Source organism: Astyanax mexicanus, chromosome 19 (assembly GCF_023375975.1).
Source record: "Astyanax mexicanus isolate ESR-SI-001 chromosome 19, AstMex3_surface, whole genome shotgun sequence".
Taxonomy (NCBI): Eukaryota; Metazoa; Chordata; class Actinopteri; order Characiformes; family Acestrorhamphidae; genus Astyanax; species Astyanax mexicanus.
In genome coordinates, this window is record NC_064426.1 from 14,031,332 (window position 1) to 14,043,465 (window position 12,134).

The window sequence follows — 12,134 nt, forward strand, 5'->3', positions numbered from 1 at the left end:
AGCCTAATCATTAAAGTATGTTGGTGTGTTTGAGCTCTATATCCAACCACCCACACACAGGAACATTGGGCCTTGATCTTTCTCACATACCATTTCCACACCAAGCAGCTGCAATGACACCCAACCATAGTATTAAAGGGCCTATAGTGTTAAACATTTTGTTGTACAGATTTAGTGTATGAACTGTATGAACTAAGGAACAAAAGGTGCAAAACATCTTAATCAACAACGTACTACTTATCCATTCCATTTGCTGTAGCAATGCCAATCTCTCTCATTTTAAAGCCATCCTATAGTAAAATTACTTAACTCCACCTTACAATGTAAATTGAATCTTGTCCAAATAGGCCATTACAGATATTATTCATTTTATTAAATAAAGTTTTCTTTAATAAAAAAAAATCATTGCTGCTTCTTTGAAAAAGAAAGGTCTGTTAATACAATGCAAGATGGAGTAAGTGATTTAGAGAAGATGGGGTAAGACTGCAGGATCAGGATGGGTCTGAACCCTGGAGGAAAGGTTTTTTATATAGAGAATGACTGTCACGTCTGGTGCTGTAGGCGCTCCTGTTTCTCCCACACACAGCTCTAACGGAGGTTTTCAGTTAAACAACTACACTATCCAGAACGAACAACCCGCTGACATCACACACACAACCGATCACATGACACCTCACCTGCTTCATCCAGGAAGCCCCGAATACCTGCAGTATAAAAGGACACTCCACGCAGTATTTCTTGTGTATGACCTTGTCTTTTGTTTTCTCGAAGCCGATTTCTTCCTGTACCGCTGATTGTGGATTTACCAGGTATGATCTGGACTGTTTATTGTTTTTCCCCTTTTGGATTATCTCTACTGCTGGCTTCTCTCGTGTATGAACTCTGGACTGTCTCTCATTTATGGTATGGTTTTGTCTATGAGGCTACTGTTTGCCGGTGCTCTACTTATTTTGCTTCCGACTACCCCTGTGTTATCTACGCCTTTAATAAACAATAATTTTATCTGTATCTGCGAGTGTCTGTATTCTGTATCCAATATTGTAACAGATGCTGTCACATTTTTTCATGCTGTTATTCCCAGTCTCTAGAGGGTAGATCATAAGGATCATATGGGAGGTGTACTTAGGGCAGGTAAAAGGGAAACAGGAAGGCCCTAGTGGATGACAAGCCTATTTGGCTGGATGCTTTTGGTTACCTGAAATTCTCTCCTTGACCCTTATCAAGGAACTTTATATGTTCTTGGCTTGATGTAAGTATTGATACATGTTTATACAGTAAACCAGGGCGATGAGATGTGCTAATTCAAGCTTATGTTCATCAGTGTTCTAACTCCTGTGCATGTTAATGTGTATGCTAATGCTAACTTAATGCTAATGCTAACAGAATGCTAATGCTAACAGAATGATAATGCTAACTGAATGGTAATGCTAATAATGGCTGCCTATGTTTATGCTAATGCTAATGCTAATAATGGTTGTCTATGTTGATGCTAATGTTAATGCTAATTTTATTTGCAGCCTGTGGCTCTATTTGTAGCATGTTTCTGTATTTGCAGAGTGTTTCTGTATTTGCTGGATGTTTCTGTATTTGTAGCATGTTTCTGTATTTGCAGAGTGTTTCTGTATTTGCAGCGTGTTTCTGTATTTGCAGCGTGTTTCTGTATTTGTAGCATGTTTCTGTATTTGCAGCGTGTTTCTGTATTTGCAGCGTGTTTCTGTATTTGTAGCATGTTTCTGTATTTGCAGCGTGTTTCTGTATTTGCAGCGTGTTTCTGTATTTGCTGGATGTTTCTGTATTTGCAGCGTGTTTCTGTATTTGCAGCGTGTTTCTGTATTTGCAGCGTGTTTCTGTATTTGTAGCATGTTTCTGTATTTGCAGCGTGTTTCTGTATTTGCAGAGTGTTTCTGTATTTGCTGGATGTTTCTGTATTTGCTGGATGTTTCTGTATTTGCAGCGTGTTTCTGTATTTGCAGCGTGTTTCTGTATTTGCTGGATGTTTCTGTATTTGCAGCGTGTTTCTGTATTTGCAGCGTGTTTCTGTATTTGCTGGATGTTTCTGTATTTGCTGGATGTTTCTGTATTTGCAGCGTGTTTCTGTATTTGCTGGATGTTTCTGTATTTGCTGGATGTTTCTGTATTTGCAGCGTGTTTCTGTATTTGCAGCGTGTTTCTGTATTTGCAGCGTGTTTCTGTATTTGCAGCGTGTTTCTGTATTTGCTACGTGTTTCAAAACATTTTGTTTTCAAAATGGCATTTACAAAACATTGTTTGACATGAAGATATTGCTAATTATTCAACATTAAGCAATGTATGCTACTTCATTGTTTTTCTTCTGCAATTAGAGGTATTAAAAAGCGTTTATGCTGCTTTTCTTGGATTAAGTGTCGCTACTGTACAAGGAACTTACTGTAGCTTAATGCATTTTTTAGAAGGGGTGTCCACAAACATTTGGTCATTTAGATGATGCTAACATAAAACGATGCTAAACAATCATATATCTTAGTAAAGTGCATTTTTTCCAGATAAAGGAAGACAGATGATAGATATTCCCATTACCCGTAAGACAGTCTCCCGTTCCTGAAGTTGTTCCAGACTGGAAGAGGAGTGATGGTCTGTGTGAAAAGCTCAAAGGCCACGGCAAGGAATGCAGCCAGTGCCGCGGCTCAGATCCCACAGATCTCTGTGGACACGTCTCAAGAATACTGCCAAGAGTTTAATACTCTCTCACACACTAACTTATAAACTCAACATGTAGCTGAATGTAGAAAAGTGCAAGAACAACAAAGCCCAACATTTTAGTATGTGTGTTTGCTGTGATTAGTAAACTGGTGACAGTCTTAGGCCCAATCTCATTGGGTCTAGAGTCTATGGGTGTAGTGATTCTTGTTAGGCTGAGGATGTTGTGGTAAGAAATCACTGGCATGTTGGTGGCACAATCAACCTAAGAAGCCCACAAATTAGAATTTTTTTCTTGTTACAAATTATGATAACCACTATATTACCATAGTTTAATGTGTAGCTTCAATGTTTTATGACCATTTTCATTGTGAAAAGCATAGTAGTTTGTCACAGTAGCTAGTTCCTACCTTATTCTATTCCACCTTAAATAGTTCATCAGACAGCAGAGGTTGCAGCATTTGAGGTGGAAATTAAAAATAAAATACATGCTAATAAAATGCCAATAAAAGCAAAAACGGGAGGATTTCACCCCACTTAAAAATAAGAGCTATTGGTACAAATGAAATTGGGTCTAAGTCTAGTCTTTATTAGCAGGTGCATAAATTTGGGCACTCCAACAAAACAATGATCAACATTAAGTAGAACCTCTTTTTGCAAAAATAACAGCCTCTAAACGCTTCCTATGAGAGTCTTACTTCTGGTCTGGTCAGGTCTGGGGACTGAGATGATCATTCCAGAATGTTGTACTTTAGTAGATTTTGAGCAGTGTTTAGAGTCGTTGTCTTGTTGAACCTTCTTCACTGATTCTTTAACATTGCTCTCAAGAATCTGCTGATATTGACTGAAATCCATGCAACCCTTAACTTTAACAAGATTCCCAGTACCTGCACTAAACACACAGCCCCACAGCATGATGAACCACCACCAAAGTTTACTGTGGGGAGCGAGTGTCTTGGAATACTATGTTCAATTTCTGCTATGCATAAATAACCGCCCTCCTAATAACCCAATTTTAGTTTCATCAGTCCACAGTACCTTATTCCAAAATCAAGCTGGCTTGTCCCAATGTGCTTTAGCATACCTCAAGCGACTCTGTTTGTAGCGTGTGCTCAGAAAAGGCTTCTACTCCATTACTCTTCCATAAAACCTCTCCTTGTGCAAAGTGCGCTGAATAGATGAACAATCTTTGTTTTGCCACCTTAAAACTTAACTCAAGGGTTAATGAGCTTACCAAACACATTTTGTTTCAATAATTAATTCTAAAAGTAACAAAATTAATAGAATAACAAGGGTGACCAAAGTTATGCACCTGCCCAATTTTGTTTAAAGAATGATTACACATTTAAAAAACGTAAAAACTCTCAAATATCACTGTGTTCATCTGCTATATAATATATTTAACTGAAATTGCTGATTTAAACAACCAATGATTTATAAAAGAAAATAAAAAAAAATCTGTGGTGCCTAAACCTTTTCATACCACTGGAAGTTCATAGATTAATACTAAATGACATTAGAAATCCCTTGTACTATTTTCGCTATTAAAAACTTCCCATTCCCCCCATCCCATTTTTCACTGTTGTTCAAATTTTATGTTGAACAGACCGACTGAAATTCTCAGAGGACATCTGAGAAAAACACATTGCTATTTTTATGTACAATGTTTTTGCACGACAGTAAAAACATTCTTATTGTTGTCATTTTTGAAGGTCTTGTTTTGCCTGCTTGTATAAAGTGCATATATGGTTAATCTGCTCATTTATCTCTGTGGAGATAAAGCTCTTTGGACCTGATGCACTCAGTCACTGCAGATTTATTATATGCAGTATTAGTTTTAGCCTCTTTCTCTGTGTATAACAACACACATGAACTGATATGCAGAGATACACAAAACAGACATGCTCTAACAAGCATGAGTTCACCAGCGCACGCACGCACGCACACACACACACACACACACACACACACACACACTGAGCTTCACTCTCCTCAAAAAGGCCTACAATCAGTCCTCTGATGATTTATATCATCTTAATCCAGTGTGAGCTGCAGGGATGGAGTACGGCTGATTTAGGGAGGAGCTGGATGAATGTAACTCAGCTGAGGGCGATGGCTCCCCATGGTCTGGAGAAAACGCAGAACGCTGACACATCAAAACGCATCTACAGGAAGTTCTCCTAAAAAGCAGAGAAAGAATGTAGAACATAGAGGTTCAACAGAGTTCATACACACACCTCATACTTTATAGTACATACCTCTGAGCGTGATGAAGAGTCACACTTAAAGATGCAGACACAAAAAAGGAACTTCTTAACCAGTTTCATGAAAGAGCTGTAAGACAGCGAGTCTTTCACCCTTTCTGTTATACAGTTATTCAGGCACAAATGTAAAACCCAGCAGAGACTTAGAGATTTAATTACTTTTAGACTCAGTGGTACCTTAGAATTAGTAGGGCCAGTGATTCTGCACCCAGTATGCCGAGTGTTTTTTTGAATTTGGTAGGGTGAGTGGGTTTGCACACTTTCCAGTCACTCCTTCCATAGACTCTGTAGGGTCAATGGTTCCTCAGACATAGTAGATTCAATAGTTCCTTAATCAGTAGGCTGAGTGCATGTTTTTTAAACTCAGTAGGGTCAAAGGCTCCTTAGACGTATTTCGGTTCCTTAGAATGAATAGGATCAACTGTTCCTCAGACCAAAGAGCAATGATTTCTTAGACTCAGTAGAATCATCTAAGAGGTACGAGGAAATGGGTTCCCCAGACTCAGTATAGGGTCAACTGTTCCTCAGACTCCATAGGATTAACTGTTCCTCAGGCTCAGTAGAATCAATGGTTGCTCAAACCTAGGTCGATGATTCCGAAGATTTATTAGAATCAACAGTTCCTCAGAAGAAGGTTAGCGGTTCCTCAGAATCAATAGGGTCAACTGTTCCTTAGACCTAGATTAATGATTAAAATGTAAGTGATACTGAACCTCATTTGGGCTGGTGGGATGGCTAACAGCGGGCAGTGGAAAATTTCCCTTATTTTTAAATACAAAACTTGACAGGTATGCTAAAATAACGCAATAGATTACTTTTACTGGTAACTAGTTACATTTTTGTAGTGGAGTAAGTCAGTTACTTTTTTGGAGAAGTAACTAGTAACTATAACTAATTACTTTTTCAAAGTAACGTGCCCAACAATGGATCTCATACTGGTTAAATTAAGTACAGAGCCAGTATTGAACAGTTTATCGTTATGGCATTTCATCTGATGCAAGTAGACACAGTATGCCTGTAATCTAAAACTGAAACATTTTACAGTATTTGAAATGGGAAAACTACAGAACATTACACACAACAGAAGAGAAGTGCACACAGATGAGGAAACATCACTCATAAACCAAGCCCAGACAGAACCGTGACAATACAGAGATAACGATCATGATGAAACCATAAGGAAACAGGCCTCTCAAAGACCCCGGACAAAGCTAACACTGGACATGCTGAGCTTGAGTCACAGAGTCTGCAGGGTCCACTGTTACACAAATACCAACAGTTCTCCCCCCATCACAGTGCTTTATTAGAGCGCCCCCGAGCCTCCCTCCACCCACTACTATTGCCACACGCTCAAATGCCTGTCCTGCAAAACCCATTTTTCAACAGCGCACGCAGCAGACGTTTTTGCCAGCTACTTAAAATAGCATCGTTAGCACACAGGGGTCAGATGGTTTTGAAATCTGTGACAAATGCTTTGGGTGTTTATAGTTCAAGTAGCAGGGGGCGAAGATTAAGAGGTGGTTTCGCACTCTCCTGACAATCAGGCCTCCGAGCTGCCACTACAACAAAAGCACAACGAGAGGCTTGTAAAGTAAAAGTGCTGGAAAACACCTGCGCTCTTCTGATTAGGAGACCCGAGAAGAGCACTTAAGGCCTGGCAGCTTTGACTGAGGAGGAGGTGGAGGGGAGAAAGACGGATGAATGAAAACATGACATTGACGTAACTGACTGGAGTCATCACACTCCAACCCCAACCTTCAATCACGACTTAAAACAGCACATTAGCATTAAATAAATAAATTAATTTAATAATGTCACTCAGAACAGTTGCTTAATAATTGTGAAAACAGTCTATATCATCATTCACTTCCCATTATATAGCAAATGATTTTATCTATTTCTCCAGATTTAAATTTATTCTGTTTGTGTCAGAAACTGTGGAATACAAAAACATATACTTGCTGTCCAATGAAAACAAGTATCTCCTTTTTTGTTACTTCATAATTTGAACAGACAAACTGTCCCTAACACTGTGTCAAAATGTATTGATGAGTAGATCAATAGAAATTTCAAAAATTACCTGAAATAAACTCTTTTTAGATTAAATTCCATTTCTGGACAAACTGAACACTGCATCCACAGCTCTGTAAATTCTTGCTAAAATGCTATTTTTACCTGTAGTTAAAGTGTAGAAAACAGAGTATTACATCATGTGTAGCACAATTCAGTAAAACCACTCTGAATGTCAGGCCAGTAGAATTGACCTGGATTTGCATAAATGCATGCAGAATACACTGTACAGACAGTCAATAGGAGGCTTGTGGAACCAATGAACGTAATGCGGAACTAATGTTTACAGAAGTGTTACATCGGAAAGTGTAGCTGTAGCACTGTTGCTTTTAGCAACTCGCTACTGACCTAGCCCATATCCTGCCCTGAGAAGTGTAGCTCTGAGCACATGGGCTGAGTATGGTGACAGGAAACAGTTCTCCAGAGAGTGGAAAAGTGGAGCTAGAGGACCCGCCTGCTGCTTTTAAATCAACTGTGAGGACCAACTGCCTGAGCCTTGCGTTGTCGCAATCTCGCCCACACATTACTGCCTTCGATTGATGCAGAGCCACAGCATAAGCGTAGGCTAGGGTGTAGGTTCGACGCAGAATTATAATTTGGGCTTAACATGCTAACAAATATTCGGCGGAATCATGCAGACCTACTTCTATCCAGCTACTGCTTTATTCAGCCTCTAGATCTCAAATCAGAGAGGTCCCAAACCTTTACTGAAGTATTTTCAAAGCACATTGTTTTTTTGTTCAGTTTGGAGCCTACCGTAAACTTGTGTAAACATACAGAGGAGTGTAAAACAAAACATGGTTATAGTGAAGTTCCATTGATAATCTGAAGTTAATGAAGGAGAGGCTATACAGAATGCCCAGCCTTTTTTTTTTCACCAACCGTACCGAAAATGTACAGAACGGTGGGTTTTATACCGCGGTGTGAACCAAACTGTGAATTTTCTGTACCGTCATACCCCTCAATCTGGACAGCAGTGGTCCCTCCCCCTGCTGATGGTTAATGAGTATGGTGTGAATTGTGTTGTTGCCACCACATTGCTAAAGGAACTTGTGTTCCACTGCAGTTACATCTTTATCTAAGTCTATCACTCTCTAAAAACCAGTACAGTTCTGTAGTACTGAATAAAATACAGACACAACTCTTAGTATTGTGCTACACAGTAGTGATAGGAATTCCGGCTCTTTCTAGGGAGCCGGTCCCTCTGGCTCAGCTCACTAAGAAGAGCCGGTTCTTTTAGCTTCCAAGTGGCTCCTTAGATTTTTTGGTTGCTTAAAACAACTTATTACTAAATTATGTGTAGAATGAATTACTAGTGTAAAAAAATACATTATATGAATTTATATAAATATAAATTACACAAATATAAATTACAAATATAAATTACAAAATACAAAAATGCAACTATATACAGTGAAACAAACAGCACCAAACAACATCAAAAAAGTGTCACTCAACAAAATAAAAAATAAATGTGCAAATAAAAAAGAAACCAAGCATCCAGGTGATGTTTTTTGCAAACTTTGGCAAGGATTGCCATTAAAAAAATGGAGCTCATCTTTAAAGGGTTGATTCTGTTTCTGTTATGATCTGCCCTGTTTTGGAAAAGGGGACAGATTGATATAGAGTATATTATTAATATTATTATTTTTTTGAGTAAATACTTTACCGCTTTTAAATACTTGACTTCAATACCAAATTTTGATATCTTCTTGCTGGACTTTACTTCACTTTTAAAATCCTTTACAATTGCTAAAAATATGAAATGCCTAAAAACTGTAAGAATTTATGATGAGCTTTCACGGGCCTCTTGTTAATATTTCTCCACAAATCTTCCTTCCACCAAAACAACACACACAGCTATTTATATGCTCTATATCTATTGCAGAGCATCAAATAAACACTGGAATGATCCATTCAAAGCACTGTTATCAGAAGTATTTGGTTTTTGACGTCATGAGGCCACTGTACAAATTCAAATGCATTCAAGTCTTTGGAAATATGTTGGCTTTCTGTTCTTTATATTTATTTGGTAAGAATCAGTGTGTATTGCTGTGTGTAATGTAGGGAAACGTGTTTAGAGTTTGGCTAGGAGTGTGTTTTAGGCTTGCCAACTAAGGCAGAGAATGAGTTTAGTGTAAAACCACCTGCCATGTAGATCATACTGATGATTCAATGTATGGACTCCACCAGACATCTGAAGGTGTCCTGTGGTGTCTGTCACCAAGAGGTTAGCAGCAGGTCCTATAAGCAAGTTGTAAAAAAGAATAGTTTGGATGCTCTCCTGGCACAACCCCTCACCCATCAACCCTCACCAGAGCACCAGCCAATAAATCAGTCAAAGAAACACCATTTCAATCTGCTGATTGAGAACCTCAGACAGTACACAGCATTTTGTGCTTCTGTTGCAGTTAAGCATGAGCTAGTTTGTTTGAGTTTTTGCCATTTAGCACGAGTTACAACTAACCTGTGGTAAATATTTACATAAAAGTGACAGAGCCCTTAAACGGCTCAATCTAAGTAACTGAAACTGGCAAGTATAAAGCTGGTGTCATCTTTTTATGTGAGATTGGTCTTGTGTTTTTTTACTGCCCATATATCTATATCTATTAACTTTAATATCTGCATTTTTGAACATTCAACCACTAAAATTAAATATATTATTTTTACTGGTTATTTACTGGTTTTAAGATACGAATTATCCCAATAAACTGTTGAAATATTTACCTTGCCTCACCTCTGCCATTAGATTTGGAATCCCTTTTCTCAGACCTCTGAAAACCCCAGCATTCCTCCCTCACAAGACTGATTTAAATCTACTGACAGTAGATTAAGGCCCAAACACATTTCTGAAATATCACTTTATGGTGTCAACACATCACATCACATCTGTTCAGAAACTGAGTGTTCTGTGCTGTGGGGGTCAGGGGGACTGAGGGTAGGATGGAGAAACACTCTGGGGAGGTGTGTTGCTCTCTTACACACTGCGTCTGATGGCACAGCAGGGTGGATTGCTGCAAATCTTCCATTCCAGAGGGAATCTGAGGAAATGACCAGGAACTCAGGAGCCCAGGAACCCTGGTGATTGTACAGACTGAGATTTCGTACATATGGTTTGTCCATTTTTCCTGAAAACTCAGCAGAAAACATTTCTGGTAGTAAGTTCTAGAGTGCTGGAATCCACACATTTTAAAAATCAGTTATTTACAGTGGGTTTGGTGTGAAATGCTCTGTTCAAGAGAAAGCTTTCAGAGAGGATGTGAATGGACATTGTGGTCAATGGAACCAGATATCTAGTGATGCTCTAATACCTAATACTTTGTTTGGTCAATGTGAAGAGTGTCATGAATCACGGTCTGGACCAAAAGACTAAAAGAGGTGTTTTGGGCCCGGATCAACTGAAGCGTGTTTTGTTTAATCTGCAGTGTAAAAACACTTTTCTAGACGGTTCTGAATTTCAAACCAATTACAGGAATTTAAGACAGGCTATTGTTAACCTTCCAGGAAAAGTAAAAGTAAAGAATTGGTGTTGTTCTAAAGTCCAACTCTTCTTCGTATGCAGTATGGGTGCAAATGCTTATGGTTGCCACTCCTGGATCTACTCTGCAGATTAATTATTTTATATAAAACAGAATTTAGTGAATCCAACAGTAATATGTTTCTCTAATTCCTGCACTTGAATGGAGATAGATTCAGCACAATACCTAGAAAGGCAGCCTGTTGAACTGACAACATTCTACAAACCAATCAGTGTGTCAGGAGATGCAGTACATTTGTCTGCGATGATGTCAGGATGTATTGTGACCTGTTTGCATGGCACTGTCCTAGAAGTAATCCTCTTCTTGAGCTGACACACAAGAAAGCCTGCAAACTGTTTGCACGAGACAAGCAATCCAAGAGCATGAATTACTGGAACCATGTCCTGTGGTCTAATAAGACCAAGATAAAGTTGTTTGGCTCAGATGGTGTCCAGCATGTGTGGAGGCACCCTTGTGAGGAGTCCTTTAATTTCCCCAAAAATCGTCAGTGCACCTTAAAATCCTCTGGCCTTATGTATGAATTTTACCAGTCAGGTATTAAGGAATTTTAAAGCCACTCAGCTGAAGTGCAGCGTTATACAGAAGTTTCAGTTTAGGCCGCGGCACTGAGGCTGGAGCAGTATTAGCATTACTAAGCTATAAGCTTACTGTAAATAAAAGGAAGTGATTTACTCACCCAAATAAACAGTTTTCAGGAAAGAAATCTGTGTAGATTAATATCCAGGCCTTATTTTACTTTAAAAACATTTTTTTTTTAGTATTACAGTTTTGCTTACGTATCTTAACTTTTCTTAACTTAGTTAGTCACCCCACCACAACCCAGAGGTGAGACCTGCTGAATTAGAAGGAAAATATGGTGACACCCCTGTTCCTTACTAGTGTCACATAATGCGCCTTATAATTCGGTGTGCCTTATAGTGTGAAAAATATGGTATGTAGATTTATCTGTCTATGTGTATATCTCCATCTCTCAGTCAGTCAGTCTGTCTGTGTATCTGTAATCAGATCTGCTTATGGTGTTGTGGTTTGTAAATCAGGCGTATGCATGTGTGTGCCACCAATGTGTTTATTAAAGAGTTAATACAAATGCAGCTGTTTGTGGCTGAACAGGCGATTGGGTTGGAATCTTCAGGCAAGATTAAGCATATTAGTACTGACATATATTTGAGCATACACATTTGTAAGCAGGGTTATTCTACATGACATCGCAGCTCAAGATACTACAGTACCCTCACTACAGGTTTGCAGCAGTAACTCATATACGTTTCTCTCCTGCTTTACTGTTGATCACTCCTCTCACTCTGGAGCTGCAGTGTTTTATTTAACACCAAACAGGGTCTTAAAACTCAAAATCTCCACTGCTGATCTAATTCTGAGCTTTCCTAATCAGCGAGCTGCTGTGTACGGCAGAAGATGGACTGAAGTAGAAATGCCTGTAGAAATGCCAGCATTAACACAGCCCACATGGTTCTCTCTCAGTCTGGCAGGACAGGCACAATCACCCAGCAACACTCCAGCTCTGCGCCCCATTGGTTGATCTGGTTTAGCCAGAACATACAAATACTTCTCAACACTGAACCTTTTT